Source organism: Triticum aestivum, chromosome 1D, assembly GCF_018294505.1.
Source record: "Triticum aestivum cultivar Chinese Spring chromosome 1D, IWGSC CS RefSeq v2.1, whole genome shotgun sequence".
Lineage (NCBI taxonomy): Eukaryota > Viridiplantae > Streptophyta > Magnoliopsida > Poales > Poaceae > Triticum > Triticum aestivum.
In genome coordinates, this window is record NC_057796.1 from 463,878,731 (window position 1) to 463,905,670 (window position 26,940).

Consider the following 26,940-nt stretch of genomic DNA (forward strand, 5'->3'; position numbering starts at 1 on the left):
ATTTTTTATTTGTTGTATTGATTCAAATATCACCGCAAGGTAAGATTTCTGATATGTGTTATTTTATTCTCTACAAAAACATGTAAACTAACACACACAAAACCAATTTTACACAAACTTTACAGTAAAATTTCATACAATATATTCAAAATAAACATATGTGATTGTGAGTAGGAATGTTGCTCTTTTGTAACTACGTTATTCCAATATATCAAAATTTAAACTAGTTATACATGTGTATATCTAACCATGTATAAATGCTAAAATGTTTAAAATGTTGAAATACAAAATATATTAATACAAATACACATGAAAAATATCTCTTAATTTCTAGTCTTATGGGTGTATTGTTGTCGAGAAATATGACAACCGGAAATACCATCTCTAGTTAATGTCACATATATATAAGGAGCATGAGAAGACAACTTTAGTCACGCAAAAAAAAAACTATGAGGCTAACTTTAGCACCAACCCAAACACACCATGTCGTTATATGTATAAAAAAACCATCATGAACCAACAAACATAGCCCAGTTGGTTTGCCCTAGATTCTTCTTGGAGGGAGCCAAGATATTTTATGTGAAGGAAATATGCCCTAGAGGCAATAATAAAGTTGTTACTTATATTTCCTTATATCATGATAAATGTTTTTTATTCATGCTAGAATTGTATTAACCAGAAACTTGATACATGTGTGAATACATAGACAAAACAAAGTGTCCCTAGTATGCCTCTACTTGACTAGCTCGTTAATCAAAGATGGTTAAGTTTCCTGATCATAGACATGTGTTGTCATTTGATGAACGCGATCACATCATTAGAGAATGATGTGATGGACAAGACCCATCCGTTAGCTTAGCATAATGATCATTAAATTTTATTGCTATTGCTTTCTTCATGACTTATACATGTTCCTCTGACTATGAGATTATGCAACTCCCGAATACCGGAGGAACACCTTGTGTGCTATCAAACGTCACAACGTAATTGGGTGATTATAAAGATGCTCTACAGGTGTCTCCGATGGTGTTTGTTGAGCTCGCATAGATCGAGATTAGGATTTGTCACTCCGAGTATCGGAGAGGTATCTCTGGGCCCTCTCGGTAATGCACATCACAATAAGCCTTGCAAGCAATGTGACTAATGAGTTAGTTGCGGGATGATGCATTACGGAACGAGTAAAGAGACTTGCCAGTAACGAGATTAAACTAGGTATCGAGATACCGACGATCAAATTTCGGGCAAGTAACATACCGGTGACAAAGGGAACAAAGTATGTTGTTATGCGGTTTGACCGATAAAGATCTTCGTAGAATATGTAGGATCCAATATGAGCATCCAGGTTCCGCTATTGGTTATTGACCGGAGATGTATCTCGGTCATGTCTACATAGTTCTCGAACCCGTAGGGTCTGCACGCTTAACGTTCGATGACGATTTGTATTATGAGTTATGTGATTTGATGACCGAAGTTTGTTCGGAGTCCCGGATGAGATCGCGGACATGACGAGGAGTCTCTAAATGGTCGAGAGGTAAAGATTCATATATTGGAAGGCTATATTCGGACATCGGAATGGTTCCGAGTGATTCGGGTATTTTTCGGAGTACCGGAGAGTTACGGGAATTCGCCGGTGGAAGTATTGGGCCTTAATGGGCCTTAGTGGAAAGGAGATAAGGGCCACAAGAGGAGGCAGTGCCCCCCCCATGGGCTGGTCCGAAATGGACTAGGAGGGGGCGGCGCCCCCCTCTTTCCTTCTCCCCTCTTCCTCCTTCCCTCCTTCTCCTAGTTGGAATAGGAAAGAGGAGGGGAATCCTACTTGGACTAGGGAGTCCTAGTAGGATTCCCCACACCTGGCGCGCCCCCCTTGGGCCGGCCACCTCTTCGCTCCTCTCCTTTATATACGTGGCCAGGGGGCACCCCAATAGCACATCAAAGTTTCTCTTAGCCGTCTGCGGTGCCCCCCTCCACAGTTACACACCTCGGTCATATCGTCGTAGTGCTTAGGCGAAGCCCTGCGCCGGTAACTTCATCATCACCGTCGCCACGCCGTCGTGCTGATGGAACTGTCCCTCGGCCTCAACTGGATCAAGAGTACGAGGGACGTCATCGAGCTGAACATGTGCAGAACTCGGAGGTGTCGTACGTTCGGTGCTTGGATCGGTCGGATCGTGAAGACGTTCGACTACATCAACCGCGCTACTAAACGTTTCCGCTTTCGGTCTATGAGGGTACGTGGACACACTCTCCCCCTCTCGTTGCTATGCATCACCTAGATAGATCTTGCGTGATCGTAGGAAAATTTTGAAATTACTGCGTTCCCCAACAGTGGCATCCGAGCCAGGTCTATGCGTTGATTTTATATGCACTAGTAGAACACAAAGAGTTGTGGGCGATAATAGTCATACTGCTTACCAGCAACGTCTTACTTTGATTCGGCGGTATTGTTGGATGAAGCGGCCCAGACTAACATTACATGACCGCGTTCATGCGACTGGTTCTACCAACGTGCTTCGCACACAGGTGGCTAGTGGATGTTTGTTTTTCCAACTTTAGTTGAATCGAGTTTGACTACGCCCGGTCCTTGTTGAAAGTTAAAACAACACACTTGACGAAAAATCGTTGTGGTTTTGATGCGTAGGTAAGAACGGTTCTTGCTAAGCCCATAGCAGCCACGTAAAACTTGCAACAAAAAATTAGAAGACGTCTAACTTGTTTTTGCAGGGCATGTTGTGATGTGATATGGTCAAGACGTGATGAGATATAAATTGTTATATGAGATGATCATGTTTTGTAAAGTTATCGGCAACTGGCAGGAGCCTTATGGTTGTCTCTTTATTGCATAAGATGCAAGCGCCATGTAATTGCTTTACTTTATCGCTACGCGATAGCAATAGTTGCAAAAAGCAATAGTTGTCGAGACGACCATGTGACGACACGTTGATAGAGATCAAGATGATGGAGATCATGGTGTCATGCCGGTGGCGATGGAGATCATGACGGTACTTTGGAGATGGAGATCAAAGGCACAAGATGATGATGGCCATATCATATGTCACATATTTTGATTGCATGTGATGTTTATCTTTTATGCATCTTATTTTGCTCAGTACGACGGTAGCTTTATAAGATGACCCCTTACTAAAATTTCAAGCTATAAGTGTTCTTCCTGAGTATGCACCGTTGCGACAGTTCTTCGTGCTGAGACACCACATGATGATCGGGTGTGATAAGCTCTACGTTCACATACAACAGGTGCAAGCCAGTTTTGCACGTGAAGAATACTCGGGTTAAACTTGACGAGCCTAGCATATGCAGATATGGCCTCGGAACACTCAGACCGAAAGGTCGAACGTGAATCATATAGTAGATATCGAAGCACAAGTGCTCCCTGGATGATTTTGGTAATTAATGTCAACATATCTCTTGTTGGACTAATGTTTTCATCTAGTATGCTTCAGATAAGTTCAACAATGGAGTGGCATGGACTAGAGGATGTGGAACCCCTTCAAGATGATAAGGACAAAGGATTGGCTCAAGCTCAAAGCTCAGGACTCTACATTTTTCATTTTAGTGATCCAAGATCACATTGAGTCCATAGGAAAGCCAATACTATTAAGAGGGGATGATGTGTTGCTTAATGGCTTGCTTGCTCAAAGTGCTTAGTGATATGCTCCAAAGCCCTCAACCACTTTCTCACATCCACATATGTCCCAAACCAAAAGTCAAACTTGGCCCCACTGAAATTTCCTATCCGGCGCCACCGAGTTCTCTTGACATAGCCACTGCCAGAAACCCTAATCATTTTGGTCTCACCGATGGGATCTCGGTCTCACCGAGATGGGCTTGCAAACTCTCTGTTGCCTATTGCATTAATTTCGGTCTCACCGAAATATGAAATCGGTCTCACCGAGTTTGCTTGGCCAACTCTCTGTTTAGCTTATTACCAAAATCGGGCCCACCGAGTTTGTGTAATCGGTCCAACCAAGATGAGGCTTTACCCTAACCCTAGCACATCGGTCCCACCGAGTTGATCATGTCGGTCCCACCGAAATGCCTAACGGTCACATCATGAACCAAATTGGTCCGACCGAGTTTTATGATTCGGTCCCACCGAGTTTGGTGATTTGTGTGTAACGGTTAGATTTTGTGTGGAGGCTATATATACCCCTCCACCCACTCTTCATTCGTGGAGAGAGCCATCAGAACATGCCTACACTTCCAACATACATTTTCTGAGAGAGAACCACCTACACTTGTGTTGAGGTCAAGATATTCCATTCCAACCACATAAATCTTGATCTCTAGCCTTCCCCAAGTTGCTTTCCACTCAAATCATCTTTCTACCAAATCCAATCCTATGAGAGAGAGTTGAGTGTTGGGGAGACTATCATTTGAAGCACAAGAGCAAGGAGTTCATCATCAACACACCATCTATTACCTTTTGGAGAGTGGTGTCTCCTAGATTGGTTAGGTGTCACTTGGGAGCCTCCGTCAAGATTGTGGAGTTGAACCAAGGAGTTTGTACGGGCAAGGAGATCGCCTACTTCGTGAAGATCTACCCTAGTGAGGCAAGTCCTTCGTGGGCGATGGCCATGGTGGGATAGACAAGGTTGCTTCTTCGTGGACCCTTCGTGGGTGGAGCCCTCCGTGGACTCGCGCAACCGTTACCCTTCGTGGGTTGAAGTCTCCATCAACGTGGATGTACGATAGCACCACCTATCGGAACCACGCCAAAAATCTCCGTGTCTCCAATTGCGTTTGCACACTCCAATCCCATCCCTTTACATTCTTGCAACTTGCATGATTTACTTTCCGCTGCTCATATACTCTTGTCATGCTTGCTTGATATGTATTGTGAATGTTTGAACTTGTGCTAAAACTCCACTTCAACTTAAAGAATTTAAAAACTGCAACTTTTCGTGCTAAGAGTCTATTCACCCCCCTCTAGACACCTCTTCTCAATCCTTTCAATTGGTATCAGAGCATTGGTCTCCATTGCCTTGGTTTAAACACCTTTGGAGGAAGATGGATGAGTCTACGTTGGGGAGTCTTAGACATAGAGTGCCTACACTTGATGGAGAGTACTTTCATGAATGGAAAAATGAGATGCTTGAGATTTTCAATGAATATCATTTGACCAAGTACATTACTACTCCTTGTGCTCGCATTGTTGATCCTTTGCATCCCACACCCGATGAGGATCTTGACAAGATTCGCAATCTTAAAACTATCAATCTTATTGTAAAAGGATTGCCTAAAAATTTGATTGCTAGCTTACCTACTATAGATTGTGCTTACACCATATGGAGATTTCTAGAGGAATGATTCCCAAATTATTCCTTGAAAAATCTACATGAAATTCTCCATAAGTCTATTGCCTTGAATAGGATGAGTACTAGTGATCCTAAGTTTGATGATTGTCTATTTGAGCTTCGTGATCTCATGCGTGCCAAAGGAGATGTTGGAATTATTAGCAATATCATTTTCGAAGTCATTAGAATTCATAGAGATGAACATTGTTACGGTCATGCTTCTAATGAATCACTCTCTCTAGGAATTGATCCATCACATGACAATGTTGAACATGGATACTATGATGAGAATGATGATAGTGACTATGATCTTGATGATACGATGAGACACTTTGGTCTTATGGCTAATCTTCGCGGCTACATGGCTGGAGGAAAGGAATGGGTCCTTGATAGTGGATGTACTGATCATATGACCGGAGACAAAGATATGTTTTGTGAGCTTGCTGAAAACAATGGCCCTCGAAAGTATGTCACTTTCGGTGATAACTCAAAGGGTAAGGTGGTTGGCCTTGGTAAGGTGGCCATCTCACATGATAGCTCCATACAAAATGTTATGCTCGTTGAATCGCTTGGCTACAATTTACTTTCCGTATCTAGACTTGCTGACTTTGGTTTCAACGTCCTATTTACTGAAGTAGATTGCCAAGTGTTTCGTAGAGATAATCATAAAATGGTCTTTACCGGTATCCGTAGAGGTGATCTTTACATTGTTGATTTCACTAAAAAGGCTCAACCTAGAACTTGCTTTATTGCTAAATCTTCGAAAGGATGGTTGTGGCATAGAAGGTTAGGTCATGTGGGCATGCGAAATCTTGATAAGCTTATTAAGGGTGATCATATCCTTGGAGTAAAAGATGTTATATTTGACAAGGATAGACTTTGTAGTGCTTGTCAAGCAGGAAAACAAGTTGGAGGAAGCCACCCCGTGAAGAACATTATGACCACGAGAAGACCGCTCGAGCTACTTCATATGGATCTCTTTGGTCCCAATGCCTATAAGAGTCTCGGTGGTAACTCATTTGGTCTAGTTATAGTTGATGATTTTTCAAGATTTACGTGGGTGTTCTTTCTTGATGATAAATCTCAGGTCCAAAAGATCTTCAAGAACTTCGCTAGGAAAGTCCAAAATCAATTTGAAGTGAAGATCAAGAAGGTTCGCAGAGACAACGGAACGGAGTTCAAGAACGCAAATGTGGACACCTTTCTTGACGAAGAAGGGATTTCACACGAGTTCTCGGCTACGTACACGCCTCAACAAAATGGAGTTGTTGAGAGGAAGAACCGAACTCTTATTGAGATGGCAAGAACGATGCTTGATGAGTACAAGACTCCAAAACACTTTTGGGCGGAAGCGGTTGAGACAGCTTGTCATGCAACAAATCGCTTGTATCTTCACAAGCTACTCGGCAAGACGGCATATGAGCTCCTCACCGGTAACAAACCCCAAGTTGGATACTTTCGAGTATTTGGCTCAAAGTGTTACATTCTTGATAAGCATCGTCGTTCTAAATTTGCTCCTAAATCTCATGAGGGTTTCCTACTTGGTTATGGCTCAAACTCTCACACTTACCGTGTCTACAACAGTTTCACCCGACAGGTTGAAGAGACGGTAGATGTGAAGTTTGATGAATCTAATGGCTCGCAAGTAGAGCAATTGCCAATTGATGTAGGGGATAAAGATCCTTCGGAAGCAATCCAAGACTTGTCTATTGGAAAGATTCGACCAAAGGAGGTGAAGGAGAGTACCTCGTCCGTCCAAGTGGAGGCTTCCACCTCACGACAAGGTGAACCAAGAGTCGACATGGAAGCATCCACGAGTGGGACACATCAAGATGAAGAAAACGAGGAAGTACACCAAGATGAACCTCATCAACCTCCTTCTCCACCACGACAAGAGAACGACAACGTCAACAATGAAGAAGGCCAAGAAGAAGGACAAGATGAAGAAGATGTTCCACCCCGACCCAAGCAAAAGCTCCCACGAGTTCGAGCAAGAGTCTCAAGAGATCATCCCGTCGAACAAATCTTCAATGATATTCAAACCGGGAGAATCACTCGCTCTAAAACTCGTTTGGCTAATTTTTGTGAACATTATTCATTCATCTCTAGTATTGAACCTATGAAGGTTGAAGAAGCATTGGAAGATCCGGATTGGATAAACACCATGCATGAAGAGCTACACAACTTTGAGAGAAATCAAGTATGGACATTGGTCGAGAAGCCCGACAACAACCACAACATCATTGGTACCAAATGGGTGTTTCGCAACAAGCAAGATGAAGATGGTCAAGTCGTCCACAACAAAGCTCGTCTAGTCGCCCAAGGCTACACTCAAGTCGAAGGTATGGACTACGATGAGACATATGCCCCCATTGCTAGACTTGAGTCCATCCGCATCTTACTTGCCTATGTTAATCACCATGATATCACTTTATACCAAATGGACATTAAAAGTGCTTTTCTAAATGGTGAAATTGAGGAAGAAGTTTATGTTAAGCAACCTCCCGGCTTTGTCAATCCTAAGAAACCCGATCATGTTTACAAACTTCACAAAGCTCTTTATGGTCTTAAGCAAGCTCCTAGAGCGTGGTATAAATGCTTGACCAAGTTCCTTATTGAAAAAGGCTTTGAGATTGGAAAGATAGATTCTACTCTTTTTACTAAAAGGGTTAATGGTGAATTATTTGTATGCCAAATTTATGTTGATGATATCATATTTGGTTCGACTAACCCTCATTTTAGTGAGAAGTTTGGAAAGCTAATGTCGGAGAAGTTTGAGATGTCTATGATGAGTGAACTCAAGTTCTTTCTTGGTTTGCAAATCAAGCAAACTAAGGAAGGCACCTTTGTCTCTCAAACAAAGTACACCAAGGACTTATTCAAGAAGTTCAACATGCAAGAAAGCAAAGGTATGAAAACTCCCATGCCTACTAGTGGACATCTTGATTTGACTAAGGATGGTAAACCGGTTGATCAAAAGGTTTATCGCTCTATGATTGGATCATTGTTATATCTATGTTCCTCTCGTCCCGATATTATGCTAAGTGTGTGCATGTGTGCACGATATCAAGCGCCCCCAAAGAATGTCATCTTAAGGCTGTGAAAAGGATAGTGAGATACTTAATACATACACTAAATTTTGGCATTTGGTATCCTAAGTGGTCCTCTTTTGATCTTGTTGGCTATTCCGATTCGGACTATGCCGGAGACAAGGTTGATAGAAAGTCCACTTCGGGTACTTGTCAATTTCTTGGTAGATCTCTTGTGTCTTGGTCTTCCAAGAAACAAAACTCGGTATCCTTATCCACCGCCGAAGCGGAATACATTGCCGCTGGTTCATGTTGTGCTCAATTACTTTGGATGACCCAAACTCTTAAAGACTATGGGATGAATGTGAAACATGTTCCATTGCTTTGTGACAATGAAAGTGCTATTAAGATTGCTCACAACCCGTGCAACATTCTCGAACTAAGCATATTGAAGTTCGTCATTCGAGATCATGTTGCTAAAGGGGACATTGATCTTAAGCATGTTCGTACCGATAAGCAATTGGCGGATATATTCACCAAACCGCTTGATGAGAAAGTCTTTTGCCGTTTGAGAGGAGAATTGAACATTATTGATGCTTCAAACTTGGAGTAGGAACTCCATTTGGATACATGCAATGCATGAATCTATGACTAATCCTTGGTATTTCTCTTATGATGATATTCATATGTCTTGGATATATTTGCACCCTTGCATGTTATCTAACCCTTGTAGGTACTTGGATGAATCTAAATCAATGAGATTGCAACTCACTCACATCTTGAGCAATCTCTACATCACCAAGTCTCTACACAATGGTGGTTGATGACAAGGAAGCATGAAATCCTTCAACATATTCTTTGACAAATTATATATCAAACTTCATTTGGTGTCAAGTTTCATGATTGTCATTTTGGACACACAAGTGCTCTTCCTTGCAAAAACTAACCCATGTAGGTAGATGAACTCACTTCCAAGTGGTGCTCCGGACTCTTGATGAGCTACATCAACCTCGAGCAACTCACACAAGTTCAACTACATGACTAGGATCAACACCACCACCCAAGGTATGTCATTCCATCTTAGAGAAGCTTAACCTCAAGTGATAGGTCAAAGCAACCCAACAAGATGAGAATACATCAAACGCTTAAACGAAAAATGGTAACCCCATTTTGAGCTTAAATGATGAGTATGACTTATGATCAAGTGTTCTCACTTGACTCCTTAGTCAATATACTCTAACATAGGTGACTTTGTCACCGCCCAATTCTAGATGAAGTTCTCTAGTGTTTCTTTGAGTTATTTTTGCATATTGCCCTTTGCATATTTATTCCCTTTCCTTTATAAAAAAACTTCATCTAGATTTTCTTTTCTCTGTTTTGTTTTGCATTCCCTGCATCCAATTCCTTGCAAATTCTTCAGTCAATTCCTTGCAAATCTATGTGAGATCTTATTTGCCTAGTGAGCTGAGGTGGCAAGTGTTCTCTCTGTGTTGAACTCGGACACACCGGTCTGCCATTTTTGGTCAAACCGACACCTTTCGGTGCTACCGAAGTGAACAACTCGGTGTCATCGATTTCTACGCAGAAAAGACCATTTGCCACTTGTTCCTGCATTTTTTTCCAGCTCCACTCGATGATCCCTGTCCTCTACCAGCATCACACTCTATATGCTGCTTTGCTCTGTGACTCAAGGACCAAACCTATTTTGACTCACACTCAAGAAGAACCCTTCTTGTAAATTGATGTCAAAGGGGGAGAGAGAGATCACATCAAAGCTTAATTCTTCAAAAGGGGGAAGAGAGAATACTTCAAATAGGAAGGAAGAGAGAAATGACATAAAAGCCCCATATGCTTGGTATTCAAAGAGGAGAGAAGTCACATGTCTTTAGAGGGGAAAAGACTTGTTTGCTTATTTGGTTTGCTCTGATTTTCTGTTCCTATCTTCTCCCAGTATCCCATACAAGATTCAGGGGGAGCAAGACATCTAAGGGAAGAAAATTTTCGAATTCATTGCATATCTTTACCTTTTGGGGACATGTCTATATCTAATAGTATCCAGTGCTCACACTCTACATGTCATCCCAATCTTGGTACTCTTGTGGTTCCTTTTGTTTGCTCTGGCTAGTAGATGTATCTATGTTATCTAACCTTGTTTACTCAGGTTCATCCCTTTCTAAGCCAACTCAAGACCACAAGGTAAGTATATGCATCACACTCATGTGCGTGAGGATTTCTTGCTGATGTAAATACTGTTTGCAAGAAGGACTCATGAGCATGAAGGTACATTTCCTATACTTACATCATTTGCTCTGATGCATATAGCCAAGATACATGTAACACATGGCTTACTCTGTCATGCTTATGCATTCACATGCATGCTCTTATATTCCATATTTACATGATTGCATACATATAGGGGGAGCCTATGCATGTTACATGTCTTTCCAAAGCTTTACTTGTTATTCTCTATATCTTTATCTAAAGCTTTGATGTATGTTGTCATCAATTACCAAAAAGGGGAGATTGAAAAGCACAAGTGCTCCCTGGGTGATTTTGGTAATTAATGTCAACATATCTCTTGTTGGACTAATGTTTTCATCTAGTATGCTTCAGATAAGTTCAACAATGGAGTGGCATGGACTAGAGGATGTGGAACCCCTTCAAGATGATAAGGACAAAGGATTGGCTCAAGCTCAAAGCTCAGGACTCTACATTTTTCATTTTAGTGATCCAAGATCACATTGAGTCAAAAGGAAAGCCAATACTATTAAGAGGGGATGATGTGTTGCTTAATGGCTTGCTTGCTCAAAGTGCTTAGTGATATGCTCCAAAGCCCTCAACCACTTTCTCACATCCACATATGTCCCAAACCAAAAGTCAAACTCGGCCCCACTGAAATTTCCTATCCGGCGCCACCGAGTTCTCTTGACATAGCCACTGCCAGAAACCCTAATCATTTCGGTCTCACCGATGGGATCTCGGTCTCACCGAGATGGGCTTGCAAACTCTCTGTTGCCTATTGCAATAATTTCGGTCTCACCGAAATTTGAAATCCGTCTCACCGAGTTTGCTTGGCCAACTCTCTATTTAGCTTATTACCAAAATCGGTCCCACCGAGTTTGTGTAATCGGTCCAACCGAGATGAGGCTTTACCCTAATCCTATCACATCGGTCCCACCAAGTTGATCATGTCGGTCCCACCGAAATGCCTAACTGTCACATCATGAACCAAATCGGTCCGACCGAGTTTTATAATTCGGTCCCACCGAGTTTGGTGATTTGTGTGTAACGGTTAGATTTTATGTGGAGGCTATATATACCCCTCCACCCACTCTTCATTCGTGGAGAGAGCCATCAGAACATGCCTACACTTCCAACATACATTTTCTGAGAGAGTACCACCTACACTTGTGTTAAGGTCAAGATATTCCATTCCAACCACATAAATCTTGATCTCTAGCCTTCCCCAAGTTGCTTTCCACACAAATCATCTTTCTACCAAATCCAATCCTATGAGAGAGAGTTGAGTGTTGGGGAGACTATCATTTGAAGAACAAGAGCAAGGAGTTCATCATCAACACACCATCTATTACCTTTTGGAGAGTGGTGCCTCCTAGATTGGCTAGGTGTTACTTGGGAACCTCCGTCAAGATTGTGGAGTTGAACCAAGGAGTTTGTACGGGCAAGGAGATCGCCTACTTCGTGAAGATCTATCCTAGTGAGGCAAGTCCTTCGTGGGCGATGGCCATGGTGGGATAGACAAGGTTGCTTCTTCGTGGACCCTTCATGGGTGGAGCCCTCCGTGGACTCGCGCAACCGTTACCCTTCGTGGGTTGAAGTCTCTATCAACGTGGATGTACGATAGCACCACCTATCGGAACCACGATAAAAAATCTCCGTGTCTCCAATTGCGTTTGCACACTCCAATCCCATCCCTTTACATTCTTGCAACTTGCATGATTTACTTTCCGCTGCTCATATACTCTTATCATGCTTGCTTGATATGTATTGTGAATGCTTGAACTTGTGCTAAAACTCCACTTCAACTTAAAGAATTTAAAAACTGCAACTTTTCTTGCTAAGAGTCTATTCACCCCCCCCTCTAGACACCTCTTCTCGATCCTTTCAGATATGATCAACATAGTGATGTTCGCCATTGAAAACTACTCCATCTCACGTGATGATCGGACATGGTTTAGTTGATATGGATCACGTGATCATTTAGATGACTAGAGGGATGTCTATCTAAGTGGGAGTTCTTAAGTAATATGATTAATTGAACTTTAATTTATCATGAACTTAGTCCTGATAGTATTTGCATAACTCTGTTGTAGATCAATAGCTCGCGATGTAGCTCCCGGTTTATTTTTAATATGTTCCTAGAGAAAACTAAGTTGAAAGATGATAGTAGCAATGATGCGGATGAGGTCCGTGATCTACGGATTACCCTCATTGCTACACCGAAGAATTATGTCCTTGATGCACTGCTAGGTGATAGAATTATTACAGGAGCAGATACAGACGTTATGAACGTTTGACAAAGCTCGGTATGATGACTACTTGATAGTTTAGTGCACCATGCTTTACGGCTTAGAACCGGGACTTCAAAAACGTTTTGGACGCCACAGAGCATATGAGATGTTCCAAGAGCTGAAATTGGAATTTCAGACTCATGCCCGTGTTAAGAGGTATGAGACCTCTGACAAAGTACTTTGTATACAAGATGGAGGAGAATAGCTCAGCTAGTGAGCATATGCTTAGAATGTCTGAGTATTACAATCACTTGAATCAAGTGGGAGTTAATCTTCTAGATAAGATAGTGATTGATAGAGTTCTCTAGTCACTATCACCAAGTTACTAGAACTTCGTGATGAACTATAATATGCAAGGGATAACGGAAACGATTCCCAAGCTCTTCGCGATGCTGAAATCGGCGAAGGTAGAAATCAAGAAAAAGCATCAAGTGTTGATGGTTGACAAGACCACTAGTTTCAAGTAAAAGGGCAAGGGAAAGAAAGGGCACTTCAAGAAGAATGGCAAGCAAGTTGCCACTCCCATGAAGAAGCCCAAAGCCAAACTCAAGCCTGAAACTAAGTGCTTCTACTGCAAAAGAAATAGTCACTGGAAGTGGAACTGCCCTAGATACTTGGCGGATAAGAAGGATGGCAAAGTAAACAAAGGTATATTTGATATACATGTTATTGATGTGTACTTTACTAGTGTTTATAGCAACCCCTCGGTATTTGATACTAGTTCAGTTGCTAAGAGTAGTAACTCGAAACAGGAGTTGCAAAATAAACATAGACTAGTTAAGGGCGAGGTGATGATGTGTGTTGGAAGTGATTCAGAGGTTGATAAGATCACCATGGCACACTCCCTTTACCTTCGGGGTTAGTGATGAACCTAAAATAAATGTTATTTGGTGTCTGCGTTGAGCATGAATATGATTGGATCATGTTTATTGCAATACGGTTATCCATTTAAGTCAAATAATAATTATTGTTCTATTTACATGAATAAAACCTTCTATGGTCATACACTCAATATAAATGGTTTCTTGAATCTCGACCGTAGTGATACACATATTCATAATATTGATGCCAAAAGATGCAAAGTTGATAATGATAGTGCAATATATTTGTGGCACTTCCGTTTAGGTCATATTGGTGTAAAGCGCATGAAGAAACTCCATGCGGATGGATTTTTGGAATCACTTGATGCTTGCGAACCATGCCTCATGGGCAAGATGACTAAGACTTCGTTCTCCGGAACAATGAGGTGAGCAACTGACTTATTGGAAATAATACATACTGATGTATACGGTCGGATGGGTGTTGAGGCTCGCGGCGGGTATTGTTATTTTTTGACCTTCACAGATGATTTGAGCAGATATGGGTATATCTACTTGATGAAACACAAGTCTGAAACATTTGAAAAGTTCAAAGAATTTCAGAGTGAAATGGAGAATCATCGTAGCAAGAAAATAAAGTTTCTACGATCTGATCGCACGGGCGAATATTTGAGTTACGAGTTTGGCCTTCAATTAAAACAATGTGGAATAGTTTCGCGAAATCATGCCACCTGGAACACCACAGCATAATGGTGTGTACGAACGTCGTAACCGCACTTTATTAGATATGGTGCGATCTATGATGTCTCTTACCGATTTACCACTATCGTTTTGGGGTTATGCATTAGAGACAGCTGCATTCACGTTAAATAGGGCACCATCTAAATTCGTTGATACGACACCGTATGAACTGTGGTTTGGCAAGAAACCTAAGCTGTCGTTTTCTTAAAGTTTGGGGTTGCAATGCTTATGTGAAAAAGTTTCAACCTGATAAGCTCGAACCCAAATCGGAGAAGTGCGTCTTCATAGGATAATCAAAAGAAAATGTTGGGTACACCTTCTTTCACAGATCAGAAGGCAAGATCTTTGTTGCTAAGAATGGATCCTTTCTAAAGAAGGAGTTTCTCTCAAAAGAAGTGAGTGGGAGAAAGTAGAACTTGATGAGGTAATAGTACATGCTCCCGAATTGGAAAGTAATTCATCACAGAAATCAGTTCCTGTGATTCCTACACCAATTAGTGAGGAACCTAATGATGCTGATCATGAAACTTCAGATCAAGTTACTACCGAACCTCGTAGGTCAACCAGAGTAAGGTACCGCACCAGAGTGGTACGGTAATCCTGTTCTGGAGGTCATGTTACTTGACCATGATGAACCTACGAACTATGAGGAAGCGATGATGAGCCCAGATTCCGCAAAATGGCTTGAGGCCATGAAATCTGAGATAGGATCCATGTATGAGAACAAAGTAAGGACTTTGGTTGACTTGCCCGATGATCGGCAAGCCATAGAGAATAAAATGGATCTTCAAGAGGAACACAGACGCTGATAGTAGTGTTACTATCTACAAAGCTCGAATTGTCGCAAAAAAGTTTTTGACAAGTTCAAGGTGTTGACTACAATGAGATTTTCTCACTTGTATCGGTGCTTAAAAGTCTGTCCGAATCATGTTAGCAATTGCCACATTTTATGAAATTTGGCAAATGGATGTCAAACCTGCATTCCTTAATGGATTTCTTGAAGAAGAGTTGTATATGATGCAACCAGAAGGTTTTGTCGATCCTAAAGGTGCTAACAGAGTGTGCAAAGCTCCAGCGATCCATCTATGGACTGGTGCAAGCATCTCGGAGTTGGAATATACGTTTTGATGAGTTGATCAAAGCATATAGTTTTATACAGACTTGCGGTGAAGCCTGTATTTACAAAAGTGAGTGGGAGCACTACAGCCTTTCTGATAAGTATATGTGAATGACATATTGTTGATCGGAAATAATGTAGAATTTTCTGTAAAGCATAAAGGAGTATTTGAAAGGAGTTTTTCAAAGAAAGACCTCGGTGAAGCTGTTTACATATTGAGCATTAAGATCTATAGAAATAGATCAAGACGCTTGATAAGTTTTTTCAATGAGTACATACCTTGACAAGATTTTGAAGTAGTTCAAAATGCAACAGTCAAAGAAGGAGTTCTTGCCTGTGTCGCAAGGTGTGAAGTTCAGTAAGACTCAAAGCCCGACCACGGCAGAAGATAGAGAGAGAATGAAAGTCATTCCCTATGCCTCAGCCATAGGTTCTATAAAGTATACCATGCTGTGTACCAGACCTATTGTATATCCTTCCCTGAGTTTGGCAAGGGAGTACAATAGTGATATAGGAGTAGATCACTGGACATTGGTCAAAATTATCCTTAGAGGACTAAGGAAATATTTCTCGGTTATGGAGGTGATAAAGAGTTTGTCGTAAAGAGTTACGTCGATGCAAGCTTTGACACCGATCTGGACGACTCTGAGTCTTGATCTGGATACATATTGAAAGTGGGAGCATTTAGCTAGAGTAGCTCCATGCAGAGCATTGTAGACGTAGAAATTTGCAAAATACATACGGATCTGAATGTGGCAGACCCATTGACTAAACCTCTCTCACAAGCAAAACATGATCACACCTTAGTACTCTTTGGGTGTTAATCACATGGCGATGTGAACTAGATTATTGACTCTAGTAAACCATTTGGGAATTGGTCACATGGCAATGTGAACTATAGAGTGTTAAACCACATGACAATGTGAACTATTAGTATTAAATCACATGGCGATGTGAACTAGATTATTGACTCTAGTGCAAGTGGGAGACTGAAGGAAATATGCCCTAGAGGCAATAATAAAGTTGTTATTTATATTTCCTTATATATTGATAAATGTTTACTATTCATGCTAGAATTGTATTAACCGGAAACTTGATACATGTGTGAATACATAGACTAAACAAAGTGTCCCTAGTATGCCTCTACTTGACTAGCTCGTTAATCAAAGATGGTTAAGTTTCCTGACCATAGACCTGTGTTGTCATTTGATGAACGGGATCACGTCATTAGAATGATGTGATGGACAAGACCCATCCGTTAGCTTAGCATAATGATCATTAAATTTTATTACTATTGCTTTTTTCATGACTTATACATGTTCCTCTGACTATGAGATTATGCAACTCCCGAATATCGGAGGAACACCTTGTGTGCTATTAAACGTCACAACGTAACTGGATGATTATAAAGATGCTCTACATGTGTCTCCGATGGTGTTTGTTAAGTTGGCATAGATCGAGATTAGGATTTGTCACTCCGAGTATCGGAGAGGTATCTCTGGGCCCTCTCGGTAATGCACATCACAATAAGCCTTGCAAGCAATGTGACTAATGAGTTAGTTGCGGGATGATGCATTACGGAACGAGTAAAGAGATGTGCCGGTAACGAGATTGAACTAGGTATGAGGATACCGACGATCGAATCTCGGGCAAGTAACATACCGATGACAAAGGGAACAAAGTATGTTGTTATGCGGTTTGACCGATAAAGACCTTCGTAGAATATGTAGGAGCCAATATGAGCATCCAGGTTCGGCTATTGGTTATTGACCGAAGATGTGTCTCGGTCATGTCTACATAGTTCTCGAACCCGTAGGGTCCGCACACTTAACGTTCGATGACGATTTGTATTATGAGTTATGTGATTTGATGACCGAAGTCTGTTCAGAGTCCCGGATGAGATCACGGACATGACGAGGAGTCTGAAATTGTCGAGAGCTAAATATTCATATATTGGAAGGCTATATTCGGACATCGGAATGGTTCCGAGTGATTCGGGTATTTTTCGGAGTACCGGAGAGTTACGGGAATTCGCCGGGGAAAGTATTGGGCCTTAATGGGCCTTAGTGAAAGGAGATGAGGGCCACAAGGGGAGGCAGCGCGCCCCCATGGGCTGGTCCAAATTGGACTAGGAGGGGCGGCGCCCCCCTCTTTCCTTCTCCCCTCTTCCTCCTTCCCTCCTTCTTCTAGTTGGAATAGGAAAGAGGAGGGGAATCCTACTTGGACTAGGGAGTCCTAGTAGGATTCCCCACACCTAGCGCGCCCCCCTTGGGCCGGCCACCTCTTCCCTCCCCTCCTTTATATACGTGGCCAGGGGCACCCCAATAGCACATCAAAGTTTCTCTTAGCCGTGTGCGGTGCCCCCCTCCATAGTTACACACCTCGGTCATATCGTCGTAGTACTTAGGCGAAGCCCTACGCCGGTAACTTCATCATCACCGTCGCCACGCCGTCGTGCCGACGGAAGTCTCCCTCGGCCTCAACTGGATCAAGAGTACGAGGGACGTCATCGAGCTGAACATGTGCATAATTCGGAGGTGCCGTACGTTCGGTGCTTGGATCGGTCGGATCGTGAAGACGTTCGACTACATCAACCGTGTTACTAAACGCTTCCGCTTTCGGTCTACGAGGGTACATGGACACATTCTCCCCCTCTCGTTGCTATGCATCACCTAGATAGATCTTGCGTGATCGTAGGAAATTTTTGAAATTACTGCATTCCCCTACATTATGAAGGATATAATCCGAGGATGTTGCATCCCCCCCCCCCTCTGTTTTTGCTTCGTCAAATGCAACAGAACCATGTTTGCCTAAGGAGGAGTCAATCCAAGGGCCTGGAATGCTCGGATGTGCTACTTCTTATACATCAGTGCGACATATCGAATGGCTAAGGTTCAAACATATCCTTACATTATTTAGTACATCCCCTGTTGCTAAATATTAGATTATTTGAACTGGCAAAACATCTTAAATTAGGAACAAAAATATTAATTATTATAGATATAGAGAGAAACAAAGACTAGTGACTGCCGAAAGAATGCAAGAACTTGGCATAATGGATGAGTAGGTGTCATTGTTGGTGAATATATTACATATGAATTATTTTAATTATTTGAGAATGGAATAAGAGAGAGTTTCAGGTTTTATGAAAGCATCTATAATACCCGTAAGATAATAGTTGGTAATGTTTGACTTAGGAGTTTAATTTCTTGAAGAAGAAAAAAATACTTAGCAACTTTCTCCACGTGACATTCGGTAGATCTGAAACGGGCTTGCTAAAACTCAGTCGACTGAGATTGAATCAAGTCTCAGTTGAACTTGCAGCATTTTGTCGCATCGTTTGCAATATTTTTCCTACCAGTTGTAACATCTGTCTTGTTGGTTGTAGCATGTCGTCCGTCATCGATTGTAGCACGTAATCTCACCGGTCGCAACATTCCTTCAATGACGGTTAGCATATTAGTAAGAATGGTTGTAGCATAGGTTGTCGTTGCTTGCAATATCGCCGCAACAATTTTTATCACCGTTTGCAACATCCAGCCATGCTGATCATTGCACTATAACTACGCTGATGTCACTTGACTGAGACTTCGTTAAGTCTCGGGCAACTGAGTTCTAAACGCACCCATCTGAAAACAGTGTACCCTGCCTTTGAGATTTTGCTTTCTAGTACTAGCGTACTGCCATTGCTAAAAAACTTACTTTCCTTGCACCTTCATAAATATCTTCTATTTCCTTGCACTAATGTACAATGTGATCCATCGATCCTCCGGCGTGCGCCTGCTCGAGAACTCGATATGAGAAGGAAAAAGTTCATTTTCAACCCTGAACTTGTAGAGGTTTGACAAATCAAACCCTAAAGTCCAAATGGACTAAATCCCTGTCGTTTGCACCCTGAACTATGCAATCACGGTCAAAATCGAACCCTGGCATCATTTGAGGCATAAAAATGCTGATGTGGCAAATGTCAACCAGGATTCGTCTGACTGGTGGGCCAGGGAGCGGTAGTGTTAACCACGGCGCGTACCCGTCCTTCGTGCTGGGCCGGCCGATTTGTTTTTTTTTTTCTGTTACACTACCAAAAAATGTGTGAATCTTTTTACAAAACTTGTGGACCTTTTCTAGTCTGTGATTTTTTTTCCAATCCACGTACTCCTTTCCAACTTTTCATTTTTCGAAAATTCCTTGTTTTTTAAAATCCGTGGATTTTTCATTTGAAAATACATGAACTTCTTTTCGAAATCATTGAACTTTTTATAAATCCGTGATTTTTTTCAAAAAAATTGGCAACAGTATTTTTCTAAATTGATGACCTCTTTCCAACTCTGTGAACTTTTTTTGAAATTGATGAGGTTTTTTTCAAAATTGATGAAATTTTATCATATTCATGAACTTTTTAAAAAATGATGAATTGTTTCCAAAACTGAAGAACTTTTTGCAAATCTGTGACATGTTTGTTCAAAATTGATGAAATTTTTTAAACAAATTTGTGTTTTAAAAAAAACATGGGTTTTTTCTTGAAACTTCAGGAAGTTTTTTCCAAATTCGTGAATTTTTTCAAATCCGTGAACTTTCTGCCAAATTCATGAACTTTTATTCATTTACATGAACTTTTTCAAATTTCTACGGATTTTTTTTTGAAAAAACGGTGAAATAGTTATGTTGTCCTAATAGTGCACCACTGAATGAAGATGACCTAGTGGTTAATGGCAACAACGATCAACATAAACGTATGGAGTTAGTATCTCGCTACTCGCAAATTTATAAATTTTACTTTGTTTTTATTTTGCGTTTGCTGGGCCATAGTACACGTCTAAATTGTTCACGGTTCAAAAAACTTGTTCAGATTTTCAAAATTTGTTCACAATTTATGAAAATCTTCACGCTACAAAAATGAATATTTGATTATTTTTTTACGATTTCCAAACATTGGTCATATTTTGAAGAATTTTTATTCACATTTTTTCCAAGAAATGTTGAAAACCCCCGGATCTGCCGCTTTCTTAGTTGGTACTTTTAAATATAGTGCTGCTTATAAGCTGTACTCAGTCCGAGCTCAGCTGGCTAGCAGCCTAGTAGAGCTAGCAAGCATCGCGAGGTTGGGAGTTTTTTTTTTTAGGGCTGCGAGGTTAGATGTTTGACTCTGATTGCATGCGTGTTTATTTTCTCGATTCGCTCGGCGCCTCCGAATTGGGCCGGCCCATTTGCGCGCCACCCTTAGCGGGCTGCTCGTTATGACGCTAATGAGTGTCGAGCTACCCGTCCAAAAAGAAAAACGAGCGTCGAGCAGGAGCTCTCGGTCTTTTCCGCAACCAATCCCGGCCCATTGTCTAAAATAACAAAAAATCCCGGCCATGCTTTGCAGTCCCCGTTTGGCGAACGACCCGAGGGTTCGATTTAGACAGGGATTGATTTGAACTTGATGGTTTGATTTGCCAAACCTTCAGGGTTTAAAATGGACTTTTTCCGTATGGAAAGCATGATACACACCATCCATGCTGTTGCTGGCAATCTACTGCTACGGCTTTTGCTGCACGCGGTGGTCGAGGGTTCCGTCCCCTCTAAGTGTACGCATGGCGCGACAAAGCGCAAACTAGGTGCGTAGGTAGGTAGGTTCAGCGCCGGAGCGTGCATGGGCTGCACAGCGCCTCGTCCTACCCAGAAAGATCGTGCGTGCATGCATGGCCGCAGATCCGCTGGAGCGAGAGGGCCGGCCCATGCACGGAGAGGTGAGGTGACAGAGGTCAATGGCTTGTAGGGAGAAAGGGCGCAGTGCAGAGCCATTAATGGGAACAGGAGCTAGGGGCCTAGGGCTAGACGCACAGGTGCCGCCACAAATGCGGAGCAGTTGCATGCATGGGCTGCCGTCTCCGCCGCGTCTGTCGCCAGCGGCGGGCAGGAGGAGGAGGCTGCGGCCACGCGACGTCGCCTGGTCTCCGTTGAGCACTGCTGCCATGCAAAGGCGATGGAAGAGCTCGGCCTTTGACCTGGCAGGCCATGCAAAGTGCCTAATTTTCCCGTGTCAGAACCAGGACCAACACGCCTCGTGTACACAGAGCCGAGGAGCTGGCAATTCCATTTTGCTGGAGAAATAGGCTGTTATGTTAATGGGTGGCGGGTGCGTGATCTGCGTCGCACCGGCACGGGTCAGGAAAAGCAGAGCAAGGAGGGGGCAGCCGCAGTGGGCAGCAAGGATGGGACGTCGCTGCGCCCCGTGGCAGGCAGCGCGGACAAGACGTGAGATGCTGGACGTGCCCCAGGCTCACAGTCACGGTCGAAGGAACTGCAGCAGCGTCGCCGCGTGCACGCCTTCCATTTAAGTGGCGCGGCGGCCGCCGCGAGACGGGGTGCCGGCACGCGGCGGTGCGGCGGAATTGATGGCCGGGTCGATCGGGGCGCTGTCGCCTACCACGTGAGGCCAACTCCAACGCGCGACCCCAAACGGGCGTACGCTTTGTCCGAATTTCGTCTGTTTGGGGTGCGGCCGCGCGTTAGACGCATCCACGACCCAACGGACAAACGCGGACATGGGCGAACCCATCATCGTTTCAAGGGGACAAAATCCGGCCAAATCGGAGGGCACACCCACGACCCAACGAACATGGGCGAACCCATCGCCGTCCCAAAGGGACAAAATCCGGCAAAACCGCGGACGTCCGGTTTTGCCGGATTTTGTCCCTTTGGGGCGGCGATGGGTTCGCCCATGTCCGCGTTTGTCTGTTGGGTCGTGGGTGCGCCCAACGCGCGGCCGCACCCCAAATCATGTCCGGGGTGGACGTGATTAAAAAAACAAAAAACATAAATAAAATGCCTAAAAAAGTAAATGAACGCACTTAAAAAAAACTTAAAACATATATAGAGGTCACGGCCACAAAACGACCCAGTTCCATAATCCACCAGTTCCCTAATTAACATAAAAACAAAATAAAAAAAGCCGCCCGCGCACTCCTGCCGCGCCCGTCGATGCCGTGGCCGTTGCCGTCTTCACTGGCCGCCGGTGTCGTCGTCGTCGCTGACGAGGTCGACGTAGTCCGGCGGCGTCCACAGGTGGGCCGGCGGGCCGTGGTGCACGAGTGCGGCGGGCTGGAAGGTGGCCGGTGCCTACACCACCTTCTCCCGAGGCGAGGCGTCCCGCTCCGGCGACCGCGGCGGCGTGGGGCACCAGTTCACGCCCCCCACGGCGGCCGCCATTTGCTTAGCGGTGCACGACCAGCTCCACCCCTGGCCCACCAGGCCAGGGTGGAACGCGGCCACCGGCGGCTCCTCCATCACCTCCTCCTTTGGCACCATCTCCAACTCGGGGATGGCGATGTCGCTTGCCGCGGAGAGGGCCGACATCTCCTCGAGGCCCTCCCATTGGCACTCGTCGTGCGTGTGCATGGAGTCCTCCAGCACACGCGCCATGACACTAGTAGAAAACGGGCCTATTGTCCTGGTTGGTAAGGGCCTTTTGTCCCGGTTTTTGAACCGGGACTAAAGGGTCGTTACTAATGCCCTAACCCTTTAGTCCCGGTTTTTACACGAACCAGGACAGATGGGCGTCCACGTGGACGCTGCGGCCAGCCCAGGCCGGGGGCCTTTGGTCCCGGTTGGTGACACCAACCGAGACCAATAGGCATCCACGCGTCAGCATCTGGTTGGAGCTGAGGTTTTTTTTTGAAAGGGGTTGATTTAGGGGTTTGGGGGGTTAATTTAGGTTGTTATTAGGTAGCTATTAGAGAGAAGTGTCCTCTCTTATATCTCCGTGCTTGGTTTACCAACGCTACGTACTGCTATGCCTAAACATGGCTTAGATTGAAGTGAAGGCAACATGTGGTGCATGTCGAAAGTAATACTAATCCTAACTTGATCAAGTTTGGATTGTACTACTTTCGACATGCACCACATGCATGTTGCCTTCACTTCAATCCAATCCATGTTCATTTCACCCGCTGATATATAATAACTCTTCATGCGCGCATCATGCATCATCATATATAATAACAAGTCCTACTAATCATCATCATACAACTTGTACTCGTTATTAATAACCAGTCATATGATCATCATCCTCATAGTCATCGAACCAACCCTACTTAATTGTTCTTAGCACATGATCATAGTATTAGGTAGGACCGAAATACCCTCTTTAAGGTAAAATAGCATAAAACAATATAGAACCTGACTCTCCATTATGGAGAATGGAGATCATCCTGTCTCCAATTCTTGCGCTTCGCTTCCTTTTGCTTCCAAGAACCTCCTTGCGACTGTCCATACATTTTTTCCATTCTTTGATTTGCATGTCTCCACTTCTTTTAGAAATCCGGTATGGACAGTTGAGATTCGTAGGATGACCTGGTTGTATGTTCAAAACATCAAGCCTACCATTCTGATACATCAAATGAGGCACACAATCCTCTGGGATTATCTGTTGAAAAACATAGTAATAACTTCATAGTTAGCAATGATGTACTAGTTTTAGAAGTATGCAAAAGATGCACGGATGTCGTAATAGTAAGAAATCTTACCAGGGTATCTCCATAGTAGTTACCGTAGTTCAACACGTGCACTAGTGGCACGTATTGACCATAATGTGGAGGAGTTTTACAATAGATATTGTAATTCTCAAGATCAGTACAAAATCCGACCAGATGAGTTTTCTCCTTATAAGTTAACTCAGAGCCGTCGGTGTAGTAGGTTCTGTCTACCATGTTCCGCACATTGTTTGAACAATCAAAATAAGCTGTCAATGAAAATAAGCTGTCAACTATTTTGAAATGAACAATATAAATTAGCTAATAACTATGTTTGAGAAACTCACATAGCGGTAGAATTGGAGGCGTATCAACAAGGACCGAAATGTCCATATTGTCTTGCTCGATGTCAGGATCACCAAGATCCATGGTGACAAGCATACCCTCATCAAAACCATACATCTTGCAAAATACTTCCCAATTTTTGCAACCAAAATGGGTTACGCTCTCAGAATTATACAGATTTACTTCAAAATCTATATCATGATGGGTCCTTAGGTGAATTTTCTTTGTTTCCATACTTTCATGGTCTTCAAAACCCATCCTCTCCAAGACGTAGCATCTTGCATGGCATGGGATAAGCTAGCCGAATTGTAAAAGATGAAAAGTGCACGTTGAAATAGTTGAACTCGTGCTTAATTACGAAAAAATAACACTTGTCGTCGTTGCGTACCGTTTCAGCATCGAAGGTCTCCTCCAGCTTAATACTGAAGCGCCGATCTTCGTCCAGGTGAGGCCTGTCGCACTGACCTCGGTCGTCGTGGCACCAGTCGCACTCCCCCGGGAGACTTTCGTCGTCCGAGTACGACATTTCCTATGTTCATAATTCAAATATTAAACGTCTACAATTAAATATATGTACTAAAAAACCTAAGTTAGATCATTATTATTCATCACGGGTTGACTATCGGTTTGTCGAGTCTTTTCTTGAAAACTCTCAGCTCACGTGGTGTATACATTCGACCGTTGGTGATGGTCGCTCCTCCATTTGTCCCCGAATGCATTACACTAAAATGTCTAGCACACGGGAACAAAGGAGAAGCGACCCCACGACAATAGTGGGGATTCTTCGTCCTCTCATATATATATGGTGGAACTCTCCTTCACTGATTCCTCTCTGACATTTGCGACCGTCGGTGATGGTATGGTAGCTCCTCCTTTCGTTCTCGAGTGCATTACACCAAATTGTCTAGCACACGGGAACGAAGGAGAAGCTACCCCCATGAAAACAGTCGGGATTCTTCGTCCTCTCATATATGGTGGAGACTCGACAGACTTACAGTCAACCCGAAATATCGTTTAATTATCTTTCTAAAAGAGGATTTGGCTAGTCTCACCTCGATGTCGGAGGGGGCGGTGACGGGGACGACGGCAGGGATGATGGAGGGGCCGGGGGCTCCCAGATTTCTGCGAAAACAAAAACCCTATAAGCTATCAACTAATCATATGCATACGCCTTGCATAGTGCTCTCCAATTTTAGCATTCAAAGTAGGAGTAGTTTTCCACTTTGAGCATTCAATAAGCAAAATCAAATCACAAAATAAAGTAGTATTAAAATTAGGATGCATTCAATTATAAGCAAAACTACATCATCTCCATGCGTCCGTACATCGTCGAATATTATCACTAATACACCTCGAATACTATCGTACATATAGCATCGCCAGTACAACTAGAACAGTAGCGCCCGACGGGTATCGGCGCGGGCGGTGGACACCCAAAGGGACGGAACCATCACAGGATCATAGCTCCAGTGAGATCCCTGAAGAACCTGCCAGGTATTGTCGAACCTGCCCTCCAACGCAACCATGTAGCGACGGACGTGCTGGTCCTCCTCGCTGACACGGTGACGTACCACCTCCGCGGTGTCCGGAAGCCTCGGCACCGTCACTGGCCCACGCGACCGCCACCAAACAAGGATCGGGTCAACGACGGGCTGGCTCCTCATCAACCTACGCCCACCGGAAGGTAGCACCTCCCAAAACCAGTCCAGCGGAGCCCAGTCCCGGACATGGCCCCTCTGATCAAGCCGGTCTCCTCCGCCGAGTCGACGACGAGGATGCGGGATAGGCATCGTCGACGTCGATGCGGGATTAATTGCTTGAACTAAAAAAATAAACTAGTTCTATTAATTTTCTTGCTAAAATAAAGTAGTTCAACTAGTTCAACTACTAAGCACTTACTATAAATAAATAAAATAAAGTAGTTATTACTAAAAATAAACTACTTCTATATATTGTAAAATAAAGTAGTTTTATTAAATCAACTAGTTCAACTACTAATTAAGCACTTACTATAAATAAAATAAAGTAGTACTTACTAAAATAAACTACTTCTATAGTAAAATAAAGTAGTTTTATTAAATCAACTAGTTCAACTACTAAGCACTTACTAAAAATAAACTTGTTTAACTAGTTCTATTATATTTAACTAGTTCAACACAATTTTTTTCTAAATATGCACATATATATACATAAATTGACAAAAAAAACATCTAATTCAACTAATCTAAAATACATGGAAAAACATCTAATTCAACTAATCTAACTAATTTTATTCAACAGTTACTAGTATATATACATGGAAAAATACATATACAAAAAAATGAAAAAAAGGATTCGGGGAGGCGGCGGCTCACAGCGGGGCCGGCCGGCTAGGGCGATGGCAGGGGCGGCGACGGCGACGGTGGGGGTGGCGGGTGGCGTCGGCGTGCAGAGGAGCCGCGCGGGCGCGCGGGGCAGGGCACGGGCGACGGCGGCGGCGTTGGCGGCGGACGACGACGGCGTGGCGGCGGACGGCGTCGGCGTGGGCTCCGGGGCGGGGGCGACGGCGGACGGCGACGGCGTCGGCGTGGGCTCCGGGGCGGGGGCGACGGCG

At 43.4% G+C, this 26,940-nt stretch overlaps 1 pseudogene; it reads right to left on the bottom strand.

Annotated features, from left to right (window-relative positions):
• The window catches only part of LOC123160709 (uncharacterized), a 67,092-nt pseudogene that overhangs the window by 35,440 nt on the left and 4,712 nt on the right, over window positions 1-26,940 (bottom strand).